We start from the raw sequence: 27,235 nt of genomic DNA, 5'->3' as shown, positions 1-27,235 counted from the left end.
GCAATTCAGGACTGACTTCTTTTTTAGTTTTGCATTTTCCTTGGAATCTTTCTTTGAAGACGTGAAATTATCATTTCTGCACTCTGTTGACCATTCCTTCACGACACCATCAAGTCTCACACTGTTTGCTTTTATGGCCTTCAATCTTTGTCTTTAAAGAGAGATTCCATTTCCAAAGAGAAAGACGTTGACGTAACTCCTATTCCTATGAAACATCCTTCCTGCATCACAGCACTTTTAAAACACAACCAAACATTACATAGAAAAGTACAAAAAGAACAAAACGTCTAACGTTCTAACATGTGAACCACAAAAAATATACTCAGGCTGTATGTTGTTTTGCATAAACCTTATGAGCTTCCTTTGTGTGGTGTGTTGTAAGCCATCATCACCCCGATGCACATTTTGTATGTAAATAAGTGTATATATTGTATAATAAAAAAAACATGTAAAAAATATTAGTATAAATAAAATAAAATTATTAATATTATTATTATTATTATATTTAATAATAATAAAACATCTATTTGTTCCATTTGTTTTGGATGCTAACGACTTCTAATATATCTAATAAACCATCTTTGATGAACACAAAGCCCTTGAATGGGTTTCCAAGACAAAGACAAAGTGTCAAGGTGTCAGGCCTTTGCAAAGGGCCAAATAAGAACAGTGCTTATCCAGCAAAAGTGCTACTAGATGGAGTGTAAAGTGCACACATTTTCCATGATGCCACAGTAATTAGGTTTTATATTGGTCTGGCACCTAACTCGCAGCCCACCAGCCCCTTTTTGGACCTACTACTTCTCCATACTGCTTCATCTCTGTCTGTTTCTCCGTTCATCTCGACTGCCAAAACAGACCTGCTGAACACAAAGGACCTTCATGTTCAATCATGATCAGACTTCCCATCTTTCCTTGTTGTGATGTTAATGCACAAAGTCTTTGTTTCATTTCTCACTGGATTTTATTCTCACCGGCTCACCAAGGCTGCATTTCTTTGGAACAAAAATACATTGAAACAATAATATTTTGAAATATCATGGCGATTTGAAAACGGCTGTGCTGCTTAATATTTTTGTGGAACCATTTTACAGTTAGCAGATGTTTTTATCCAAAGCAACTTACAGTGGATTCAGAACCAGTATGCGTGTTCCTTGGGAATTGAACCCACAACCTTTTGTGCTTCTAATGCAATGCTCTACCACTGAACCACAGGAACAGAGGTTTTGTGTAATATTCATGTCTTTACAATCACTTTTGATCAATTTAATGCATCCTTGCTGAATAAAAACATTAATTTCTTTATATATTATAAAACTTTTGAACAGTAGTGTACATCTTTTTAGCTACAACCTAAATAAATCTTATTAACTATATTAAAAGAATACCTGGGAGCTTTCTGCTAAGACCAGTCTTAATTAGCTTAAAATTTAGCAAAATATAATCTCACTGATTAAAAACAAACAAATAAAGCACTTGTAAGAACATTTCAGTAGCCGCTCCTGTTTAATAACATGACCTCATTATTATATGACATTCTTCTTCTGCTTTTCGCAAATCAGGAGTCAAAACTCAAATCAATAGCACGGCAGCAGAGAGATTCAATTAAGCATGGCACAAACTAATTAGCTCATTTCATTTCATCTCAGAAACTTTGCCAGAACGCCATACAGGCAGATGCTACACCCATTCAGCCTGGAAAACTCGCTCAGCATTCCTCCCCTCTTGACCAAATTGTGGACTTACATGTGTTCTGGCTCACATCTGTTCTTATGAATCTATCTGTGGTTGAAAATAAAAGCACTAATCACTGCAAGTCAGCTAATTTTTGCTAAAACATGATGAAGTGTTGCCTTAAGTATTAATAAAGCGTAGGTAAGTCATGTGCATTAATCACTGTCTCTGTGCAATGGTGTTCCTCAAGGGTCCGTCCTCGGAATGTTGGAATTTATCTGATTCTCCAACCGGTCAAGAGGAAATGCAGACCATATATCACACACACATGCAAATGAATGAATAAAATAAAAATGAAAGATAGGATTCTAAAGCCCACCAATACTTTATCATGGTCACGGTGGCCATCAGACAACGTGCTCCTCGGGAGTCCACCTCACCGACGGCCAATAAAGAAAGCCGACATGGTGCAGATTACCAAATGATGCTTCAGCATACATAATAAAGATCATGGAACATCTCAAATGCACAGTTTCTCTCTGCCCACTAATTAAATCAATGGAGAGACCTGGTACAGAGAGAGAGAGAGACACAGAGAGAGACTGGTTGGTGAAATAATGAAGCACTTTAAAAATGATCTGTGCTACTGTGGGCCGCCGGCCCAGACAGACTTGAGTCGTGGAGGGATATGCAATATACAACCAAATAGGCAAGGAATATTAATCTTGGCATGCCTCTGAGCTCCGGCTAAATGAGATGCCCCCCCACCTCCCTGTTTTTTCCATAGATTGGTGTCCGTAGTCCTCATTGATTTAATGTTTAAAGCTCCCTTCCTCCCTGTACCTGGTTTGGAATTACAATGGAGTCTGACAAAGCAAACTGACGAAACTCTGTATCTTCACAAGAGGCATCAGCGTGAAGAATGGAGACGCAAAGTCGCTTCATGAGAGGCGATCTTATCACATCACAAGGGACCTCACACTAATATTTGATTTCTTCCAGCTTAGATGCCCAACAAAGCTGGTTATGACTATGCATATGCATACATCATCTCACATGACTCGATTAAACAATGATATGCTTGAACTGAATTTCAAGAACTAGTAAAACTTTCCTGCATGAAAATAAAAGTTTGTCATTTCAGTTTCTGGTGTAGACTGTAGCTGTAATAACGTATAATTCCTGACCAAACAAAACATATATAAATGCGCATGAAAAACATATCGTTTTACATTTTCATTTGCACTAAAGGTGATTTCATTTGAGTACAGGCGATGCTAGCAGGCTAATCACCTTGTAGGTAGCTTAATTTAGCGAAGAAAAGCTTTGGTAACATACGTACAATAATATGTAAAAAACAATATAATGAATTTTGAAGAATTTAATCTTGAAAGACCTTCTATAAAACAACATTAATAAAAATAATATCAATAATTATTATTTCATGATACATCTCATAATTTGAGATATTTTCTATGTGAATTAAATGTAAGATATGTTACATATATAATATACTTGTTAAGGTTTATATTAAAATATTTTGGAGCAAATCAATTAACCAGGCCCATTTAATACCGATTTTAAAGTCCTTTCAGCCAATGTGATCACTTTTTGGGTCTTCAGTGGGCAGACTGAATTGTTCATGACACGGCACCACATTGGTACAGCTTGTACCAGACCTGAGTGCACGAGAAGCACGGGGTCAGAGCAAGTAAACCTCTGCTACCGCCACAGAGACAAACACTTGTGACGTACTGTTATCGACTCGGGCTTACTTATATGTTTTTCCTTTCCTGCTAAAAGGTTGAGTGAGGTACTTGCCGATGATAAGACAAGTAGTATATCACAAAGATTTATTAAATCCATCTTCCCCCGGAGAGTGAACAAACACAATGTGTACTTCTTACCAGAGCTACTCAAAGAGCAAAGATGAATGATGCAGAAAGAGCTTCCTCTCAGGTAAAAGGCAGATAGCATCGTGAACAGAACAGGGCATTGTAATCAAAACTATCTGACCTCTATCTCTGTAGCTCCATACACAGGAGGGCCTGGCCCAATGGGACGTATACGTTGAAAAGAGGACATCAGTCATATGGGTCAGTCTGACCTAACAGCTTAGCTGTACAGCAAGGTTATACGAATACAGCCTCAAAACACTAAGTGTCTGCAAGGAAACCATTAGAGGTCGAGGTGGATTATGAAGGATCCGACCCCTGCATGCAGCTTAGATTTGATCTATTGTTCAAAACGCCTGATGTTCGCTTTGTGACAGGTTCTATTTGAAACCGGTACTGCAGCATTAAACAATGAAGCAATTTGTTTTACCTTATCTCACAAACGAGCGATGCACCTTCGAGTGACAGCATCTTTATGCTGCGTCGTAGCATTGCCACAAAGCGGAACATTAATACACAAAGCTAATTGATGGCAATTGTAAGTAGGTGCACAGCACAGTGATATTGGAGAGGCTTTGAAAATTGTCACAGGAGAGGGTTTGTATGGGGCTGATGATTGTGTGGGAAATAATAGCTGGCTCGGGGTCTTGGCTGTTTCTAGGTGTTGTCGGAAATTGAAAACTGCTGAGGCATTTCAACATCAACCCCTCATATCATGGAGCGGCTTTCTGCATTGTTTTCTGCATGCAGCATTATTCTTCAGTGAGGATATTTCTCAAAATGCTGGACTTCCAAGGTTTACCATAAGTTTTAGACATATTTACATAAGATTAAAAAAACAAACAAACAAACAAAAAAAAAACACCTGAAATCATGCCTTATTTCATAACAAAACTAAAAGGTTTTTTTTATTATTATTAATTTTTTTCTTTTGCATGGAAGCTTGTCTTTTCCACTGAAAACATTGTGTCATTGTGACTTTTTTTGAGAATATTCTATTCAGAATTGTGCAGGGAAAAAGTCCAAATTGTAAGATAAAAACTCATAATAAAAAAATAAAAAAATAAAAAAACTGCATTATTTCTAAATACTTGATTTGGCAAAGTTGTTTAACTAATAAAATAATTTTTCAAGATTTTTGGTTTTCTTTTGATTTTGTGTTGGAATATGTCCCACGAAATGTGCTGGACCTATTCAACCATGAGCATACAAAAATAAAGAAATCTACTGAAATCCATCTGATTGTGGATTGAATATCAAACTATGTCCATTCATACTCAGAAAATCTGATAAACTGTGTATAAAACATAATTAGTAATAATTAGTGATGTCGGAATGCATAATTTAAGACTCCACTGATTTAGATTTTGCAATTAACGGTTCTTAATTAAACTTGATGGTGAATGGCATCACTAGGTTAATTATACAAAGATGCTTGTGGCTTAATAAAGTCAGTAAAGCACTGCGGCCTGCCTATACTGTACCTGACACTTAATTTTCCTTAACTAATGCAGAGTTTAGCATCTTGACAAAATGGTGTTTCACTGCCAAAACTACTGCACCAAACCTTCTCTGGCTTCCTGAACCCTCACAAAAGAGGACACGCAAGCTACTGATGAGCCGCCCTTGAATGCTGTTCACATCTTAGTGCACATGTCATGCTGGCCTCATGTACGTGACGGCAGAGCTCAGAGCAGATAAAAAACAGCTGTCTGGATCGCAGTTCCGATTGTGTTCACAGGATAGGCCTGGATGTGGAGGTCAGACCCGACGAGGGCTTATTAAGGTCAGCTGTCACAGCCCTGTGTGTGTGTGTGTGTGTTTTTACCCATTAACTTCAGTGCAAGTTGGATGCTGGCTTGTTATCTGGATGTTTTAGGACTGGAATATGGTCAGGAATTAATAAACTATAAGATGAGCAGTTGATTCCTGTGTCATCTGTTAAGTAGGAGAGACAATTTCTGCCATCAAAGTCTTGATGACAAGGATAGACCAAACACTCTAGTAAGATTTTATTATAATTCAACTCTGCCATATTAATTTACATGGTATCAATAAGTGGTTTAAATAATCAAATTGAAGTAAAATGATTTTGGAACTAAAACTAATGACAATAATAAAAATTTAAAAAAACTCTAAATAAAAAAGGATTAACATTCTTTCTATAACTTTGGAGAGATAGGGGAAGAAAGTGTAAATATTGACAAATAAATAAACCACACTGATGTATGGAAGCTAGTTTCCACCACATGACAAAAAAATTAAAATAAATAAATAAAAAGCTTTTTTTTATCTCAAAATTCTGAGGGTTTATACATAAATTGATACATAAACTTAGAACTGTGAAATACAAGTCAGAATTAAGAGATATAAACTCGGAATTAAAAGAAAACAAGTCAGACATTATGATACATAAACTCAATTTCTAGAAAAAGTTGTGAGAAATTGTGAGATCGAAACTAAGAATTGCAAAAAAAATAATCAGAATTGTGAGATATCAACTCAGAATGACTACTTTTTATCTCACAATTCTGACTTAATCTACTTCATCTTGCAATAAAAATGTTTTATCCCACGGTGAAAACCAGCCTCCATACAGATGCACGTGACTAACTAAAGCAAACATTACAGGGTAAAATATAATAACAGGGAAATAACGATGGGAGAAATTAAAGATGAAATGGTTACCAAGGTTATGATGGAGGTCAAGGTTCAGATGACGAGTTCAAAAAAACTGGGAAACCACAATGGCAGATGCTCTGTCGTCTCTGAAGGAAACAAAAGTACAGGGAAAATTAATGAATGAGCCATCACATTGGCCAAAGACAGTTTTATGAAAGCATACAGTCCAGAAGGAGCAGGCTTACAACTGAGATTAGTTGTCATTAGCACAGCAAGATAACAAACAAACATTGTCAACAATAGGTCAGTTAGGGAGGGAAGTACTCGGTGCTCAAAAGGGAAAGCGGCCTCATTAGCTAAACACTACATTTAAATTGGCTGCTTTATGAACACAAGCGCTCTGGTCAATTTATGCATGCTTCCCGCTTTTGTCCTTCCTGTGCTACACATGCTCCGCTAGCCCATTATAAATTACCTTTGAGATTTACTGTAAGAAACGACTCTTTTTCATCTTAAACCCACTGAGAACATTAAAAGTTACTTATCGCATGGATAAGCCAGAATTTTTCCTGTGCCTTTTTTTCCCCCACAATGTTCAAACACAATGAAATTAACATAAACTACGTTCAAGTCTAATCAGAAATTGTTCCTCAAACAGGGAATACGCTGCTTGATGCAATTATTGAACTCGCCTGGAATGTTTTGGGCATGCGGTTATTTTTCATTTTAATGTGTTTTTAATTGTAGCTGTGTTCTTATCTTCCCATGAAGATTAGCATCAAGCCATTCATTTTCAACCATGACAGAAACAACAAACTGAACGTGAGTTAAGGGCGCAGCTAGCCCACCTCCTGGACACGGTCAGGCCTTTGATTCCAGAGCCTGCATGGAGCTGCATGCTAATGAACCCTAAAAGACGATTAGCCTGAGCACCGCTCTTACGTTCACCAGTCCTGAACCACACGGCAACAGCGAAAGAACAATAAAACGACCCAAGACTGCTTGCTGGCATTTTTTGTCCTGTCTTTTTTTCAGACGACGTTTTGTCACCAGCGAAAAACCATCAGCAAAATGAGATAGTGTTTACAGGGCGAGCCGGATGAAAAACAGCTCCAGTAATGTCTCCCCGTTCAGTGGACTAGAAGTGTTCCTCTGTGATATGCGGAGAAGCTTTAATGGGAAGAAAAAAGACAAATGCTCTCAGCATAATTACAACCGTTTCGGTTTGCGTAATTGTGATGGTTTCTTACAACCAAACAGAAGTGCTAACAAAAGCAGTCTATTGTTCTTGGCCCTTCAACAAAGATCCCCCCTCATCTAATGATTCCGAAGTCTCATTTTCCTGCACCTAATGATTGTGAACAGAAAAGGTTTTGCACAGTAATAGCCCGCTTCGTCGTAAATAAGCTTGGAAACAATCATGATGAGGGAATTATTCCATGTTCTCAGATCCGGTAACTAAAACATAAGCAAAAGCAAGATTAGCAGGTGTCCTTGAGATAGTTTTCCACCTCGCAGCAACTGCGAAAATAAAAGATCAGCAGAGTACACAAAATTAAAGCAATAAGAAAATGTGTTTCGTTAGTCCCACACATAAGAATTGCTGAACCATCCGGGCCACCCTGCTTACTACTATTCATTTCATTACCACAACAGTGTTCATTAGAATCAAATGCATGCATACAGTAATTTAAAAAGCACCATAAAGGTGGTTATAAAGCGTGAAAGCACGGTGAGAATACAAGTGCTTATATTGGCCTGATGGGAGCAACCTCCCTCCAGCGAGCTGCTCTTCAACGGTGTATATGTTCAAATTACTCTTCCACTTACCCACCAACCAATCTCCGAGATTGTATTAGGGTGACTTTTACAAACACGGACTCCAGATCAGAGAAGACATGAACATTCATCAGCACAAGCCTTTCACGTGACGTCACGTGAGGAGCTCATTTTAGCCCATGCAGTTTCTCAAGTACAAGAGCACACAGGGCACAATTACCCGTCCTTTGGGAAATACACTCTGAATAGCTCATCAATACTTGTTATTTCTGTACAACACTGAAGCTAGATTTATTAATTCCCTCCCTAAACTCCCCTGGATATGCACTTTGAACACAGCCGTTGTGGGGAAGTGCTGGATATTTAAGCATGTTTGCTATGTATATCTTTGACAGTGCATGCCTCTCTTTTACCCAGAATTGCTTGACTTTTACTAAGAGAGTTAAAGTTGTTTCAAGGGATTGAAGGGTCAGGCATTAAAGAAAGTGGACCAAAACTCCCAAGGCATTTTGGCATATGTTCCCAATGACATGAGCTGACTTAGAGAATCGCCTGACTCGCCTTGGGGAGTGACAGCAAGATCTGTAGGTCAAGATGGCAAGGGATGCCCCATCATGACTCGACATGTGTCTGCCACTGAGATGGACCTCAAAGGGTCAGGGGTTTGGCTCTCAAAAGTGACCAGTATGCTTGATATGGCCATCAAGAGGTGAGTGACCTTTGAAATAGTTGGGATCCCGAAGTAAACAAACGCTAAACTTTTAAAGACCAACTGTGAGCTGCATGGTTGTCAATCGATGCTTCTTTTGAAGCAATCAGCCAGCATTTCAAATTATTTCTAAATAATCTTTTTAACACTGGAATTGTTGGTGAAAAAGTACTTTACCCATGATTCTGCATAGAAACCTCCATCTGTAGAAATCTACATCTGTTTTAGTCCCACAATGACCACAGAAGTTAAAAAGCAATTGTGTTTTAACTCAACCTGTACCCAATAATATAGCTTAATAAGTATATAGCTTGGCTGTCCACTCAGAGCAACTACAATACTCCAACAGCGCCATACACAGTAGAAGGCAATTCCTGCACAATAGTAGTGCTATAAAAGATGGATTTTGAAGCTCTGTCAATATTCCTGCTCTCGGAGGAAGTACTGTTACTTTTAGAAGGATATAAAAGAGCCCTAAATCCTAAAGCCATGTGAGTGGGGATTTGAAGTGATGTGGCTTCATGTTTGTCGTTGATGGGGATGGAGCAACTTCACTTAGGACAGCCACTTCTAGCCAGACTCTTACTCCTTGTGTTCTTGAGAATACAAAGGCTTTGCTTAAAAGCTATTTTTTTCTCTCCCCTTTTCACATGAACATGATGGAGCTCATTGCATGCAGATATTGACAACAATAGACTCAAACTGCTTCTTGTGGAAACAGATTGGTGTTAACCCCCACTGTGTATATCAGCTGCACATCATATAGAACTAAGCACAAGTATCACTGCATTGCATCTGACAAAGGAATTGTCCTAATAACATCAAGAATGTTTTAATATAAATGTATTACATATATATATATATATAGTGACGGGAGGAGCAAAAGACAGACACAGTGGGCGTGGCGTCAGGCGTTTTATTAACAGAAAATCAAATAAAACAGGGGATAAAGGTGGCAAAAGGGGAAGAGTGTCCAAAATAAACAGGGAATCTGGTGTCCTCGTCGTGCTGCGGGGTTCGTGTGGGTCGGGCAGTGTTCATGGAGGAAGGGTCCAGGTATGGGGCGGAGTCCGGCGGCCGCACGCGCTCCCCTCTTCGGTCCGGGGCGCGAGGGGCTAGCGGCTTCCTCTAGCGCCCGCATCACTCTCGGTGGCCGCGGCGCTGGAAGGGGATGGACGGCCCGGCATCCTGGCCCGTCGGCCGTGTAAACGGGTGCGGTTCCCATCCGGATCGCGGGTCCGGCAGCTCACGTCTCTGGTGGCACGGGAGTCCCTCAACGCACCCTTCCTGGACCCACGAGGACACCAGTGTGAATGCACGGGGAAGAGACCGGTCTCCCGAGGAGAGGTACGTTGGGCTTTTAAACAGCGGCGGTGATGAGGCTCCATTTCCTTCAGGTGTGCCCCATCACACGCTGCCAGCCCTGACTCGGCCAGCGCCCCTCCTCTCACACACCCACTCCAGCTCGGGAGCCTGGTGAAGGGCGGCGATTTAAGAGGGGGGGGGGGGGGGGGGGTGACAATCAGGGAGGAGGCAGCTGACTCGTCACAATATATATATATATATATATACGTACAGTACAGACCAAAAGTTTGGACACACCTTCTCATTCAAAGAGTTTTCTTTATTTTCATGACTATGAAAATTGTAGATTCACACTGAAGGCATCAAAACTATGAATTAACATGTGGAATTATATATGAAATTATATACATAAAAAAGTGTGAAAAAACTGAAAATATGTCATATTGTACCTGTAGGTTCTTCAAATTAGCCACCTTTTGCTCTGATTACTGCTTTGCACACTCTTGGCATTCTATTGATGAGCTTCAAGAGGTAGTCATCTGAAATGGTCTTCCAACAGTCTTGAAGGAGTTCCCCGAGAGATGCTTAGCACTTGTTGGCCCTTTTGCCTTCTGTCTGCGGTCCAGCTCACCCCTAAACCATCTCGATTGGGTTCAGGTCCGGTGACTGTGGAGGCAGGTCATCTGGCGCAGCACCCCATCACTCTCCTTCTTGGTCAAATAGCCCTTGATGCCTTCAGTGTGACTCTACAATTTTCATAGTCATGAAAATAAAGAAAACTATTTGAATGAGAAGGTGTGTCCAAACTTTTGGTCTGTACTATATATATATATATATATATATATATAAAAGCAAAAGGCCCTCTGACCCCAGAAGAAACTTAAAATCATTACCAAACAACCACAGTTGGGGGTTTGATCAAGGCTCAAAGCATCATACCTTGTCACAGGCACATAGTGCTCAGTGTGGATGGGAGAGGACAGGCAGGTTATGAATTTGAGATTGAGCTGGCATGATTTGCTCCTCTCCACACTGTTAGAGTCCTATCAGCCTCCTGTACATTATTAATGGAGCGCCAAGGTAATGCAAGGTTGTCTTAGGGGTTTTTTAATCATGTAAAAATTGCCCTGACAGCATGGCATCCATTTCCTAAATGAGAACCGGTTAGCTTAAGAGCCAATAGGTCACTGCTCGCAGATTGCGTTGGAGTCTCAGCTCAACTTTGTTTTTCAAGGAACAGACAAGAACGGAACTGCTTCTGATGAATGGACTCTTATGTGTAGCAGCTCACTGAGATAATGTCGATGTCATACAGTGGGCAGCGTGCAATGCTGAATTGCTACTCTCCCATGCTTGGCATTTTGTTTCTACATGGCTATCACTGACAGCATTCTCATGTTTCAGTGGATGCCTCACATTCTCTGAGAACTGCCAACATGTGTGCCTGGAGGCAGGCAATTTTAGCACTGCGCTCAGAATCAATACTCTATCTCACTGTCAGAGTGCAAAACACCAATCCTTCAAGCCCCCCGTTATTTATATTGTTTTAGCCCCACAGTCGCAAAAAAGGCACTGATGATGAACGCGGTTCCTCTCTCACTCTCTCCCGTAAGTGAAAGAGCACAGGAGGGGAGTTAAAGGTTGGTGTAGGCATTATAGTGTAATGCCCATGAAAGTGCTGTTTCCCACAATGCGAATTCATTTTCTTTTCTTTATTTTTTTCCTTTTTTACCAAGCTGCAGGTCATGTGCTCCTGACAGCATGTTTGCGTTCAGGTTGCCTGTGAGCTATATACCTTTTAAACTTTCTTTAAATCGTTTTCAACCATTAATGTCATCACTGCATCTCCTTTCAAGCAATCTTGGTATTACCGCAAAAATGTTTTGAAAGGACTATTACACAAAATTTGTTGTTATACACTTAGTCATGGAGTGGCTGACATTTTCTCACATGGAGGTTTGACCTTTTGCAATCTTTACCTCTAAAAAGGCAACATATATCATTTTCTTTAGGAGATTACAATGATTTGACATGAACAAGAGTCTGATTAGGAAAAGTGCTATTTTTTTTAATTAGGCATGATCTCATTCACTACATTTTTCCTTCTAAGTGAGTGAATCGCAAATAAATGATCAAAATACAATTACATCTTTCAAGTCAACTATTTAAAATAAAGGTTTTTTTACTGGCATTTGCGGTTCCGTAAAGAACCTTTCCATTGTACAAAAGGTTCTTTGTAGTGGAAAAAGGTTGTTTAGATTATTAAAATGTTATTCACAGTAAGAAAAACATTGTTCTTTTAAGAAATGAATGGTTCTTCTATGGCATCACAGCAAAAACCCACTTTAGGAGGCCTTTATTTTAAGTGTGTGGAACCATTCCACAAAAGGTTCTTTATAGTTTAAAAATGTTCTTTAGATTTTTATATTCTTAACACTGAGAAAAAAACATTATCTTTTTTAAAAAAAAACTTCACTAAAAGGTTCTTTGGGGGAACCAAAAATGGTTATTCTATGGTTTCACTGCAAAATATATATATACCTTCATATTTAAGAATGTGCACACTTTATACACAGGCATTAGGTTGAAAACAACAGCATTTGTTTTCTCTAAATCACTCAACAAAAACACAAGGTCAGGCTAGCTTTCAGTAATGATCTCTTCGTTCCAAAGCCAGAAGGATGTCAAGTCCAGATCGCGAGGGACTCCGGCAGATGCTCCGCCTCTGTTTTAAAACAGTCCCAGCTTGTTCCATGACATCAGCTCAGCCTGCCAGTCTGCGAACAGCTGAAGGAGGAACAAATGAATAATAAATAGAGAAAAGAAGGAATAAATAAATAAAAACAAAGCACCTCTGCTCATCTTTGAAGTAAGATACAGCTCAAGGCGGTAGCCAAAAATATCTGGAGAGAGTGAGAGAGAAAGGGGGGTCACGTGTATACACGTGTCAAGGGCTGTTCAGACACAGTGTTCCAACGGCTGAGGATGGAAGATCTACACGCCCTTACTGGTGCAAAGCTCCTAGCTCAAAACTGCATCGTTGTCTGAAAACAGAACAAACTCTTAGATTATGGGCGGATCTGGTGGAGGGGGCTTTTACAGCTGTGTGCTCGGTGTAGCAAAGCGACACTCATGATTTGGCAGACTGTTGCGCCAAATCGTTTGGGTGAAGCTGTGTTGCTGACTGCTAGGGTTGTTTGCCATCATCCATATGCAAACTTAACCGATGAGTGAAAAAATGTGCATACGGAGTCAAGCACACCGCTCTATGATGTGTGAATGAGTTTGTAAAAACAGCACATCTACAAGCTTCATTTAAACATGGGGCTTAATGCTGTAGATTTTCAAGATGTACCCATTCGTGTAGCAAATCTCACAAAAACACACACCAAGATTCCTTAAAAACTATAATAACTAATAATTAAAAATAAATAACTAAAATAAATTAATTAATTAACTAAAAAAAATCCTACTGCATCCAACAATGGTGAATTATCACCACAAAATAAAATAAAATTAATGTAAAAAAAAATAATTAAATACAAACAAAATATAGATATATAAACAATTAAAAATATAAATAATATTTAGTGATCAACTGAGAGTCAAGATCCCAAAAGCTCACCATCATCTCAATCACGTACACTTGAATACTTCCTGTTTGAAATTTCTTTGGGGTTAATATTGTTTTGTTTTTTGTCAAATTACAAATGGCAAGATAAATAGTTTGCTTCTGTGTAAGGCAAAAATAGGTGCAATAATGTCTGAATTTCTGAATCATCAGTGACAGCAGAAGAAAGACAGAAGGCTGAGCAGTTTTGTCTCTTTTGACTCTTGGTTATAGGCATTTAAAAAGAAACTTCTATGATAATTGGCCAAGAGAAAAGGAAAGAGAAAATGATACTCATGAGTTCACTTATCCTTTGACAGACTATCAGGCAAGCACACACCCTCACTAATGATGTCTTGCCAACCATGATCGCTCTTGTTAGACGCGGAGAGACATCACACGCTAGACCTTTTCTGCCATAATAGAGGTTCTAACTAAAGAACAGTGAATATTTCACAGTCTCTGAGATGTAAAATTCCATCCCTGGAAACTCTTGAACCCATTTCTGATGTTACTTGATGAAATATCCATGTTCCAAATGAGATCCAAAACGACACGTAACAAACCCAATATTAGTGGACAGTGTTTGAAAAAGCAGATTGCAACAGCAGCAACATTCTGTTCCACGTATGAAATTTCTATGATACGGGTAAACATATTGTCATCCTCTTTCATCTCCTTCTGCAATAAAAGTCGTCAACACCCGCCCTCCACAATAGACCTGTCCATCAAATCAAAGGCAAGAAAAAGCCTTCATTCAACGGCTGCTGTCACATAGCAACGAGACAGCCTTTGTGTGTTCTCAGACGCAATTACCGAGGCGGTCTTACCGCAGTTTGTTTCACACATACGAACACCCACATACACAAACACAATTCCAGTGCAAGTTTATATTTTATGTATGAATATGTATTGATTGCTCTAACAAACCAAAAAAATACAATACAAACAAATAAAGCTTTCTCCATGCGTTCTAAAAGTCAGAAATCATTTAATAGACAGTTCAACAAAAGCAAATAGTTTTAGTTATAAATAATTTATTTATTAAAATACAGATTAATGTTTTTTCCCCAAATATAACATACATATATTAAATATATTATACAATTTTTTTGTGCAATGTATTTTTTTTATGTTAGAATTTCACCTCTTTAGCTCTCAAACGTTTACATTAAGTATTATCCCATACTAAGAAGAGAACTTTATATTTTACACAGCAGATAGCGAGGTTTAAGAGCTTATACAATATGTGTACATATGGATGAATGGATGCTTTTTTGTCCCCAACCAGATGACATCCTATAAAAGAGTCATTTTATTTCAAAGCCTCATCCAAGCTCTGTCAGAGAACACACAGAGGTACTTTTGACCTGTTGTGTTTATCAGGGCTGAAATGCACTCAAGGTTACAAACTCAAAACACCTCAATTACTGCAGACCATCTTCTCTGGCCACGTATGTGAGATTCTGTGAATGCTCTGGGCATGAATATGTATGGAAGAGATCAATTTAAATCCGTGTGTTTATGTGCACTCAGCTTCTATGAGCGCACATCATGAAAAGGTCATTTCACGTTCCTTTCTTTGAAGTCAGGAGCTGTTTGTGTCTCTTTAAATGTGGCTCAGCTCACAGATAAAGAAAAAAACATGATCCATTCAAGGGGCAGAAGAGAACCTTTTTCAGTCTAATGCGAGGGGTTTGGACCATTTACATGACAGAGGTTGTCCTCTATGTAGAGGTGGTAATTGTGTCCTGCGGGGAGTGGGGCACAGGAAGAGCTGGTCATTATGGTTACAAAAACCTGTCTGAAAAAAAAACAAAAAACACATGCATTGCTGTTTGATAGATGGTCTCCACAGAGATATGCTTCTACTTCATTTCTGCCTGGTTAAGGTTTACTACTCAAAATATCATGCTAGGGCTGCAACAAATGATTATTTTGATAATCAATTAATCTAACGATTGTAGCAGATAGAAAGAGAAGCAGCCACAGGAGATTGGCGGGCCAGTTGATTCTAAGGGAGCTGGTGTGATTGAGGTCAGTAATGGTCTATGTCTATGTATACACACACACACACACACACACACACACACGCTTGTATGTGAGTGCAAAGATTTTGCAATCGCAAGTTTTTAAGTACCCTGGGGGCTAATCCCCCGTCTTCCAATCCTAGGGACGTACCTGGTTTACATAATCATCCAAACCCTGCTCAAGTTCGGCTCTATTGCGTTTGCTCTGAAGCGCTGTTTTCTTCTGTTAAATTGCATCCATGAGGACTGAATTACAGTCTTGCACTACAGTGCCACACTGGTCAAAATATTTGTTTATAGATTATTAAAAACTGCAATTTTACAAACATTTATTTTATATATATATTTATTAACGTGATAAATAAATATATATCTGGCGAGTAAACTAAAAAAATTACTTGCCAATGGCTATTCAGTTGCAAAGGTGTCCATATAGGGTTGTTGTAATATTTAATTTGTCATATTGCCATTTAGGTTGTTGTGGCAAAACATGAAAAAACTGAGAAAATGTCAAGCCACAAGAGCTCTTTTGTTAAAAGAAATGTGTTGTGCATCAGTCTAGGTAACAAAACAAGACCACTTGAATCTTTAAAACTCAGTGTGATGACCTTTAAGGCTAACATTTATGCTTCTGAAAGCATTTGAGATTCAACAGTCTGGCTTGCTCAGAAGAACCCATCCAGAGTTAATCCAGTCTACCAGCGGCCTGCAGACCTGAGAGACAAAGTGCCAAAGTTAACTTATCCAAGTTAGACCCTGCAGTTCAAATCCCACTCCATCTATTCCACTTAAAGATACTAATCTCTACACCTCGGCACTGATTAACGGTTGCCATCGCGCCGTTTGCATTACAATCAAATGAGAGAAGTGTGCATGCATCAGCATGCAAAACCAGAAAGAAAGCCATTCATTCTGGTCTCCAACAAATCCCTGCCACATTCATTACTACCTCTTCAGATGAGACACCATTAAAATCCTGCTTATCTACGTCCTGGCAGATTGATGCATGTGTAGAGCACTGAAGGGGAGAAAATGTATCTGTGATTGTTATTTTATCGATGAGTATTATTAACATTAGGCATATTATCTCTTGCCGCTCTCCCAATTCTGAAAGCTGTATTGACAGAGGATGTCATCAGAATCATGCATTTATGATAAAATAATGGCCTGTAGCGAGCAACAGAACTGTGACGTATTAAAACAGAAAATGGGGGCAGAATAATTAATTAATTCTGGGGGAAGAAAATGCGGGCGAAAAATGTCTTGTTTTTGCAAAAGTTTTTGTATTAAAAACATTTTGCATAAATACATGGCTTGTTTTGACTTCAAACATGTTTTATGTGACTCGTTCACAACCTAGTCTTATGATGAAAGCAGCATTAAGCTGAAGTGGTACATGGGTCAAAGACAGTTCAGAATATTCAAGATAAAGAAAAGGATAAACCTTCTGAAAATCTTTGTTGCACAAAACTTTTTCAAATATTCATATTCAAAAAAGCAATAAAAAAACTGCTACTCAGAAATAATTATTTGTAATTATATTAATTTTAAATTTGCAAAAAAATTCTTTAAAATATAGTATTTACAATAATTAATTTATTTATTCAATTAGGCTTTTCATTTTATTACGATTAGTTTTTTTATTTTTTATTATGATATCAGGAAAATTGTTAAACTGCAAATTTTGATTAATACCCTATACAAATTATGAATTTGAATTGTCACAGAAGAGGTATATTCTACTTATCATGAAGTACAAAATGAATTTTTAGAGTATTTTTATTCAATTAATAGGTCTGGAAAAAAACTAAAAACTAAATGTCATTGACCCACCTGGCAAATAACAAATAAAAATAATAATAAATAAAAAACATTGATGACCATTGATGCTCCAATCAAGAGAGAATTGTGATGAGGCAGATTGATGAAGCACCTTCTCTCTCTCTCTCTCTCTCTCTCTCTCTCTCTCTCTCTCGGAATCCAGATATCCAGGATTCGAATTTGAGTGCTGGCTGAAGGGGATGGCAAAGACATAGAGGGATGCGTCAACTTGAGCTTCCAATGTGATGGCACCCTATCACTCAACAGGATAAACACACTGCCATGTTAACATGCTTCTCTGATAGGTAACTGCGTTACAAAAACAAGCAGGTTTTTCTCTCTGGGGAAACAAGTTCTGAATGCCAATGAACTGCCAGTGCACTACCATACTGATATAGTATTACTGAATGGACCACACTAAAGCTCATTTGATATCTTTATCTGTCCCCTTGCACTGCAATCTCCTGCCTTCTATTGGGTCAATTCAGAGGGGTTAGTTTTAATGCTTGATGTCACCTGTTCTAGTACAAAGATCTGAACTTGAGGTTCCTCTGTGAACTATCTTCCTCTCTGCTTGTCATCCTGCCTGTGGAATTAGGGTGCCATGGAATCTGTGTCTTTACGAGTACTTTAGTCAGCATAATTCTCAACGACCCTGAATTATGTGCAATTATTACAACTATTGCAATTAGTGCACGCTACACTTTATCCCCCGTTTTCCCTGCGTTGGATAACTATTCTTCTATGTTGAAGAACATTCTTCTCCTCCGAGCCTGACCTCAGGGTTAGTATCTCATCACCCTTCAGCCCCTCAATCCAACCACAGGGTGTTTAACTCTACATGGACAGCTCATCATCTTTGGCTTATAGTAGAAAAACAACATTGAGAAAAAAAAATACCTGATAAGTACGTCCTGCAGGCAAAGGGTTCGCTTCAAATTGTACCTAGAGTAAATGGCTTTGATGAATAGGGGTCATTGTGTTACAGCTGCTCGTGCTAATTACTAGATTTTCTGAGTTATTACTCGCAGATTTCTTTCTGTGAGCTTCACTAATGCAGTTTTGCACAACCTCTCAAGAAAGAAGAAACCATGCTTAGTTTCATCTGCTTCCATGGGTCTCGTTTTGGTGAAAAGTCTTCTTTGTGCATCGGCCGCTTTATTAATCAGCTGAATGGTGAGGTCAATACTTGAATTTGTTAAGTGTGCACGTACCTTGAGTGCTGTATATAGATGTAGACATGCTCAGCCTAATGTAGACGGCAGGCATTTCCTGAAAATATGAATCTGGACATAAAATTGTGAGATTTATGGCGTAAAGCGCAGACGGCTACAGTTAAGCATTTTCCCCGCCGAAGATAATAGTATCACTGCATTATTGTCTAAAGTCACTCAGATATAAAACGAAAAAGTCAAATTATTCACTGCCATGAATTTAAGGAAAATACTAATCTCACAGCTCCCAACACCGCTGAACACGGCCGTGCTGCGAAACGGCTGAATAATAAGATCCGACTGCATGCACAAACATGCATTTTCACATGCAGATCCCCAAATTACACGCTCCCCGTATTATTCATGACACCGTGCAAGAGCAGAAAGATATTGAGTTATCCTCTTATAAAAGCTTAGAAGAAGTAATCAGACCCCGTCCGTCCTTATCGCTCTGCTACGGTCTGTACATCACTGAATTTTGCTATTTTGTCTTTTTATTATCCCACGCTCTGAATTTCCCTTCCTTCTGATTTCCTGAGGTGGATTCACTGATCCACAGCTGTACTGACGGTTATTTGAGTTTGCCTGTCACCTAGGGATATCCAATATTCACATTTCTCCTCCCCGCTGCTCCTGTTGACTTTCTTGTGAGAAGTGAGAATGTGATTTCTGCCTCGTGGCCTGCTGCCGGGCATCAGATTTGACTCAGAGCACCGGAGATTTCAGCTCTGTCTGCGGCCCATCACCTCTGCCCCCGGGTGTGTGGAACCACTATTTGTTTTCACGTCGTGGGGTTTTCCAGCCCCGTGTGAGCTGGCGAGACTCCAGGGACTGAGACATTTCTGAAGTCAAAATACAGAGGCAGAGTTTAATATGAACGTGTTACTAAAAGACATAACTTTTGAGTGTCACGGAGAGGAGACGACAAAGAGAACAGGTTATTTTTACAGTCAGGCTTATATATTGCTTCAGCACTTCGGTGTTGTGCGGCCAGCAATGTGCGCTACATGCCACCTTTTCACCCTTGACAGCTCAGCAAGTTGTGCTTATAAAACTTATCATCCAAAGGGTCGATAAATAGCACGGGGGAAGGATAAGAGACCGCACATATGACATTCACAGGTGGTGCTATGATCACCAGTGCATTTTAGCACTATAATTGAGCGGGTAATGTCCCTCAGGTGCTGACTTCTCATTTTTTTTTCTGCACTTAATGTCATCCTTTGAGTTGTTGTAAAACTGTCTTGGAGTGGAGCAGTTAGAACGAGCCATTCAGAGACAGGTGTTCTCTCGAGCCTTCGGGTAATATTCCCTCCACATGCATTTAGCGGTGGGCTATCCTGCTTAAAAAGGAAGCAATACAACCACCAACCTTCTTCTTGTGCAAAAAGAAGGGAGAACCTTAATGAAAAGCACCTCAAGATATGTAGACAAATCACTACATTGGTAAAACATTTCTCTCCAGCTCTATAATTTCTAGCATTCAGTAGTAAAGAGATTTTCACTTTTTGCTGCAAAGAATATAAAGAACCCCCATCCTAAAAAATAAAATCAGTTGTATGTTTTCATGTATAAAAACCTACTTACCTACTTCTATAAAAACCGGAACCGGGAACACTTCCCATACCACCCGATGTACTTGCTACATCATTAGAAGAATGGCATCTACGCTAATATTAGTCTGTTTCTCTCTTATTCCGAGGTCACCGTAGCCACCAGATCCAGTCTGTATCCAGATCAGAGGGTCACTGCAGTCACCCGGATCCAGTACGTATCCAGACCAGATGGTGGATCAGCACCGAGAAAGGACCTCTACATCCCTGAAACACAGCGGAGACCAGGACAACTAGAGCCCCAGATACAGAGCCCCCGTAAAGACCTTGTCTCCGATGACCATCAGAAGAAGACCACAGGAAACAGATGATTCTTCTGCACAATCTGACTTGCTGCAGCCTGGAATTTAACTACTGGTTTCGTCTAGTCAGAGGAGAACTGGCCCCCCAACTGAGCCTGGTTTCTCCCAAGGTTTTTTTCTCCATTCTGTCACCGATGGAGTTTCGGTTCCTTGCCACTGTCGCCTCTGGCTTGCTTAGTTGGGGTCACTTCATCTACAGCGATATCGTTGACTTGATTGCAAATAAATGCATAAACACTATTTTAACTAAACAGAGATGACATCAATGAAGTCAATGATGAACTGCCTTTAACTGTCATTTTGCATTATTGACACACTGTTTTGCTAATGAATGTTGTTCAGTTGCTTTGACGCAATGTATTTTGTTTAAAGCGCTATATAAATAAAGGTGACTTGACTTGACTTGCACTATATGTAGCCTGAAATTATAAATATTTTCATTTTTCCAAATTGACATTGTACTACAACAAAAAATACACTGTAAAAGTTGACAGAAAAGTTTAAATCAACCAACTATTATAGTACAGGTAAACCTTAAAAAAAAAATCTTCAAATATACTGGATCTCAAACAATGACAGTGTGAACACAGCCATATATATTATAGTATATGTATATCAAAGTTTTTGAACAAGGCATCTGAGTGAATGATTTAAAGTCTCACTCTTAAAGACAGTTACTAGTTTTGTTCCTGAGTGAATCAGCGTTTTTTATAAATCAGTTAAAGGACTGATTCACTTATAATGGGCACCCGTCACTAACTACTATTTTTAAGATAGTAAAATCACTTTTCTTCAAATATAACAATGTCATGTCTTCAAGAAGTGGAAATGGAAAATAATTAAAAAATATCTTCAAATATTGAATTCATCTATTAATATTTCATGGATGCCACACACTAGTTATGATTGAGGAGAGACCCCCCACATGATTGTAAAGCGCTTTGGGTGTACAACAGTACAAAATAAAGTGCTATATAAATGCATCATTCAGTCATGCAATATTTGATTGAAACATTAACACTCATTTACAAAAAAATATTTTTAATTTTTTACCCCTCTCAAATGTTTCTTCCTTGAGCCCCGTTGATGGCCCCAGACCTTAGGCTGAAAAGCCCTGCTGTGGTTAATCCACACAGCTACACGGGTTTGATGTTCTGATGGACAACATGCAATCTGGCATATAAAAACCAGCGTGCTTTAGTAACAGACTGCTATCCGCTTTCATGGCCCTCCCGCCCTTGGCATGCCACCTGTTTTACGTACACCTTTATGGACTGTGGAAACTGATCAGAGGCAATATCAGACTGCTCTGTAGTGTGTGTTTGTCTGATCAAACATTGAGCATGAGAATTTGTTTGTATGTGTGTTCAAACTTACAGAGCTGATGAAAGATTTATATACTGAGATATACTTATATATAAGTGTCTTTATAACCACCTCAGATGGAAATCACAATTCTATGCTGTGCTGGTGCGGACAGCAACACCACATGAAGAAATAGCTGAGCTGATGAACCTCACACACTCACCTATAGCTGCAGGCAGGGAAAGTTCTGATGACTTTAAGCTCAGAGGACTCTGTTACCCATTAACACGTATGATTGAAGTGCTCAGCACAAGGATAACTTTTCTAATGTGCCTTAATTAGCTAGATTACTTGCTGTGAAAACAGCACTGAAGGGAGTTAAGAACTCTGCATTGTTCCCAGATAAATGAACCACTGATAAACACTCCAGGCTCCTGTATACATAGGTGAAGCTCCAACTTCCTTTTTATGAATCGTAATATCAGTAGTTCTCCATTGAAATTCCAGATGCTGCTTTGGTGTCCTGTGCCGGACGGCTTTGATCAGCATATCAGAGCCAGGTTTGGCTTTCATCTGTGGATGAGCACTTTGGCCAAGGGGGAAATTTGGATTGAGGTTCATCCGGAGCCCGGCTACATCCTGCCTTTGCCTCCCTCGTGTCAACTCTGCAGTAATTCCCCTTGCGCTAATCTTTCGCATGAGACCTCAGCAAGAAGTGATAACAAATCCAAGCCACAAGATTGTGCGTTGTAGGCTAGTGCACGCCTGGTAAAGACGAGGCATAAAGACTAAAGCACACCATTCAATAAAGACAAACAAAAAAATGACAAAGCTCGGATACACTATTCTCAAAAAGCCGAGATTAGCATTGCAAAGCTCTCTACTTTGTTTGTTTGATACCTGCTGATAGAGTAATTACGTATTTATCTCAGCACAAGCCTCCACTTTATTCTGTTTTCACTGCACATCAGGCGCCGGAGTGAGAAATTCTCGTTCTGCTCAAAAGCCTGAAGGACTAATTAGCAATTATTACTTGGCACTCGCAAAACACATGAAATATTTCTCAAAATAGAAAGAAAAGGATCATAAAAAAAAAATAAAAAGGTCATAAATTATAAATTATACATACACTGAAGTGTTAAGAAATAGGCCCTCTGGTGCTGTATTTTATGAAAAACTAGAGTTTGTTCTAGTAAATGAGACGGACACTTCCACAAGGCCTATGTTGTCTATTGCTATGGTTATGGCCACAGGCAGCCCTCGAGCCACTGGAGACCCCGGCCGCCATGGATTAAAAATAAACACGCAAGAAAACACACAGACGAGTCCTCTCTCATAGCCCTTCACTGTAATTAGGAGGGGAATTCTGCTTCCTCATTGGCAGCATGTAGAACAGATAATGATCGACTGTGGCCACAAACCAAACAGAGGCGGGAAGGGAAAAGAACTGTGGGCTGCTCTTTAAAATGATAATAATTATAAAAATAAAAAAAAGAGGACATTTTTTATTGTTGGAACAAAAAAGCTGAATAATTCAGGGCTGGAGACATTCTGATAAAAGGTGTAAGCGGAATGCGGCGTATATGATTAGGACCTTTGGATCTAAGCCCTGGGGTTTGTCTGAGCGTGAAAGGAAGATGCAGACAATAAATTCTTGAAGGCCTAGACACCTCCACCATAACAGATTACTTGAAAATACAAACCTTCAAACTGAGAGTTCGGCCGTTGTTCTCTGCTTTACTCTGCAAAAAGCGTTTATATTCCTCCCTGTCCATGAGCGTACAAATAGCCACTTTGTCACACCTAACGTGATTACCAGGATTTGTGGGTGTACAATGATGAATGCAAGCAAATACAGACTCACAAACACGTGGATTAATGCTCATTCAGCCTACCTCTCTCAGATTTCAACGGGTGGTCTGCCTTTGTTCTACTCATCACAGAGGAAAGGGGATCTTACAAGGCAGAAAGAGTCAAAGGAGATTTACAATTTAACCAATTCTTCTACAATGACATGACCTATTTGAAACCGCATTGCAGCGACACAGCTGTGTGCCTTGATTAATTATTACAAAATAAATAAATAAAAGTTTCAAAGCCAAACACCAAACAGTAATTGGCCATACTTGAACATATCAGATGAGTTAAAAGTGTACATAAGTGCACAACAGTAGGTATTTTCTCCCAACAACAACAACCTCAGTGAAAGCCACATTAACCAAACTAACCAGCTCCGATATGAATTATGACATTACAAACATTGATTTTCAAATACTTTTTTTTTTTGCTTTAAAACAAAAAGACAAAAATGTTATGAGACAATGAACTCATCCAGTGATGCATTGTGAACTACATAATTGAATAAAAACTAATAAAACTATTGATTCATAGACATTGATATATAGTCTAAAATGCAATATGTTTGAGGTTTATTGAAGAATAGTAAAAAAATATACAAATATAAAAGCTGTTTGAGATGGATGTAGGCAGAAAAACTGATTCAATTAAGCCATTTGCAATGCTTCATGGGACTCGAAGCTAAAACTTTTGAAATTGCACTTGTGGCATCTACAGAAACATCTATCATCAATTAAAATCAATTTCTCCACGAAGAACGTGAATGGAATGTACACTACTTTCAATTTTTGGAGAAAACCACAACAACACAAAACTACTTTCTATGTTATTCGAGACAGTGTTTATGTTGTTGTGCCATGTCCTGAATTCAAGCCAGACAGCAGGAGTTGATGGGAAGGAAGCATGACAGCCTTAGTAAAGCAGCCTACATTATCTGTCAGACTTTCTTCAGTTACTCCTACCTCTTCATATCTCTCTTCTGAAATGCCACGTCTACACCCTTACCAGAGACCTCTCACCGAAGAGACAAATCGCAGCGATGAATTGTGTGCTGCACCCGCTTGATAAGTAAAGTCAATCTTTGGTAATTAGCAGCAGAGGGCACAGCATGTACTCCTTCTGAAGGGAAATATCATCTCTTTCTCCTTCCCTACGTCTCGCTTCTACACAGCAGTGAGTGAACACAAGCTGAGGGAGGGCTATATATCTCAGGTGACCTCGGGGGGCCTGGCAAATTTGTTCACCACCTACAGCATAACAGATTGAGGGACGTGCCATTTCCCAAGTTCAACTTAATGGATTTACCTTCTCTTTTAATTACTACAGACTGACATCGGTTCTGACACACACGCAGAAAGTCAAACCTCCGTCTCAATGAATTCACATACTTAGCCACTGAGAATCAATGGTTTCCCAGGTGTCCCACTGTGAAAACAGAGTCCGTATCTCAGGTGAAAAGGTCATTTGAGTCCTGCTGGACCTTGACGATACTGCAGTGGGGAAAGTCTTTCAAAGAAGCATTGTGCTCTTCTTTTCTAATAGCGATGGCCATTTCTACACCCAACAAACTAACCTTTTCATTGTTTGAAATTGCTGAGGCGCCCGAAACACACACTAATTATGTAAACATGACTTTGAGAAATGCAAACCGGTGGAGAAGCCACGGTAGCTATGAATTTCCACTTAAATGTATACGTAACAAAGGGCAATCGTGTGCACGAGTGTGTGCGGTGTGGAGATTGAAAGAGTGTGTTGCACATTGGGGGGTATTCAGCAGAATTTTAATGAAGCCTCAAGGTTCTGCTAAAGGACAACGGGAAGGGAAGACGGAGAAAGAAGGCATTACAGCACAGAACAAGCAGAATGTTTATACTGTATAATAATAACTCACTCTTAAAACACAGTCTGGGGTTCCCAGGCATTTCTGTCAGTGGCTCACATACAAATTTTACACTGGCATAAGAAAAATGTCTCAGCATGACTGTGTTTTTGAGATATTTTGATTATAATGCATAATGAGGTCCAAAAGAGCTAGACCACATTACCCCCCCCCCCCCTCCAAAAAAAAAAATAAAATAAAAAAAATGAGGAGAATTTGAGGGGGGTGGGTGATAGATACACAGAAAAACAATGAAAATGAATCACTTTGGCACTTGATTTAAGAAAATGTGTGAGACATTAAAGTGCTGAATACGGCAAGATACTAAAACATTCTGAAATCCACATTAATTTTAAATAATTTGAATTTATCAAAATGTGAAATAAATAAATTAGAAAGCAAACAGAACCTTTTTTAGTAGTGGTCTTAGACTTTTGGACCCCTTTTTATATGTCCATGGCTCATGCTAGGGGCAGAAGATTATCTCACTGAATCACTCATTTAAAAGGATTTGATTAGGTGTCAAAGGTTCTGGTTTAAGTCTTTCATTCTAGTCTGCCATAATCCTATCTAATAAGCCTCTTTAAAGCAACATAATTACATTATGCTTGTACAGTGGAGAATTTATGTAAGTAGAAGAAGAGTTATTTCCCCTGTCATGGACAACCAATTGTCAATAGCTGGTTAGTTGAAGTTACACGACAAATATTCAACTACTTATTCTTTATTATGGTTTTCACATTTTTGAATAATACCAGTGTCATCACAGCTAAGAAATCCATTTTTCAGTGTCCAAAGATTTTTATATTTTAGATCATTTGCATTGAATTCTAAATGTATTTATTGTAAATTCTACATATAATTTTTATTTATATATATATATATATATATATATGGGTGTGTTTTTGCTGCCTCCTTTTGCTTTGATTACTGCTTTGCACACTCTTGGCATTCTCTTGATGAGCTTCAAGAGGTAGTCACCTGAAATGGTCTTCCAACAGTCTTGAAGGAGTTCCCCGAGAGATGCTTAGCACTTGTTGGCCCTTTTGCCTTCTGTCTGCGGTCCAGCTCACCCCTAAACCATCTCGATTGGGTTCAGGTCCGGTGACTGTGGAGGCCAGGTCATCTGGCGCAGCACCCCATTACTCTCCTTCTTGGTCAAATAGCCCTTGATGCCTTCAGTGTGACTCTACAATTTTCATAGTCATGAAAATAAAGAAAACTCTTTGAATGAGAAGGTGTGTCCAAACTTTTGGTCTGTACTGTAAATATATATATATATATATATATATATATATATATATATATATATATATATATATATATATATATATATATATATATATATATATATATATATATATATATATATATATATATATATATATATATATCATGTAAATAAATGTAACATTTAAAAAAAGTTAAACGAGAAACTTCTGCAAGAAAAATAAGCCAGGTGTGAGTCACTATCTTCGTTAACTCTGCGCCAGCACTGCAGTCAGAGAGTGTGTTATGAAATTCGATAAACACAGCTCTGTGAGACAGAATAAGGAAATGACAGCCATTTTCAACACTCTGAAAATGAGGAAGGCAGCAAAAACACACCCAGTCATCTTT

At 38.9% G+C, this 27,235-nt stretch overlaps 1 protein-coding gene across 11 annotated transcripts in view; it reads right to left on the bottom strand.

Annotated features, from left to right (window-relative positions):
- Nucleotides 1-27,235, bottom strand: part of LOC132119677 (calmodulin-binding transcription activator 1-like) — a 304,884-nt gene that overhangs the window by 236,066 nt on the left and 41,583 nt on the right. Inside the window, exon 1 of one of the 11 annotated variants that reach the window (XM_059529849.1) lies at nucleotides 6,258-6,312. The exons of the other annotated variants lie outside the window; for them this stretch is intronic. The gene's annotated coding sequence lies outside the window, so the exon portion shown is untranslated. Of the gene's footprint in view, nucleotides 1-6,257; nucleotides 6,313-27,235 lie in introns of those variants that run through there. 11 annotated transcript variants of the gene reach the window in all.

This window comes from Carassius carassius, chromosome 38, assembly GCF_963082965.1.
Source record: "Carassius carassius chromosome 38, fCarCar2.1, whole genome shotgun sequence".
Taxonomy (NCBI): Eukaryota; Metazoa; Chordata; class Actinopteri; order Cypriniformes; family Cyprinidae; genus Carassius; species Carassius carassius.
Note: the sequence above shows the minus strand (reverse complement) of the source record. Positions and strands in the feature narration are given on the sequence as shown.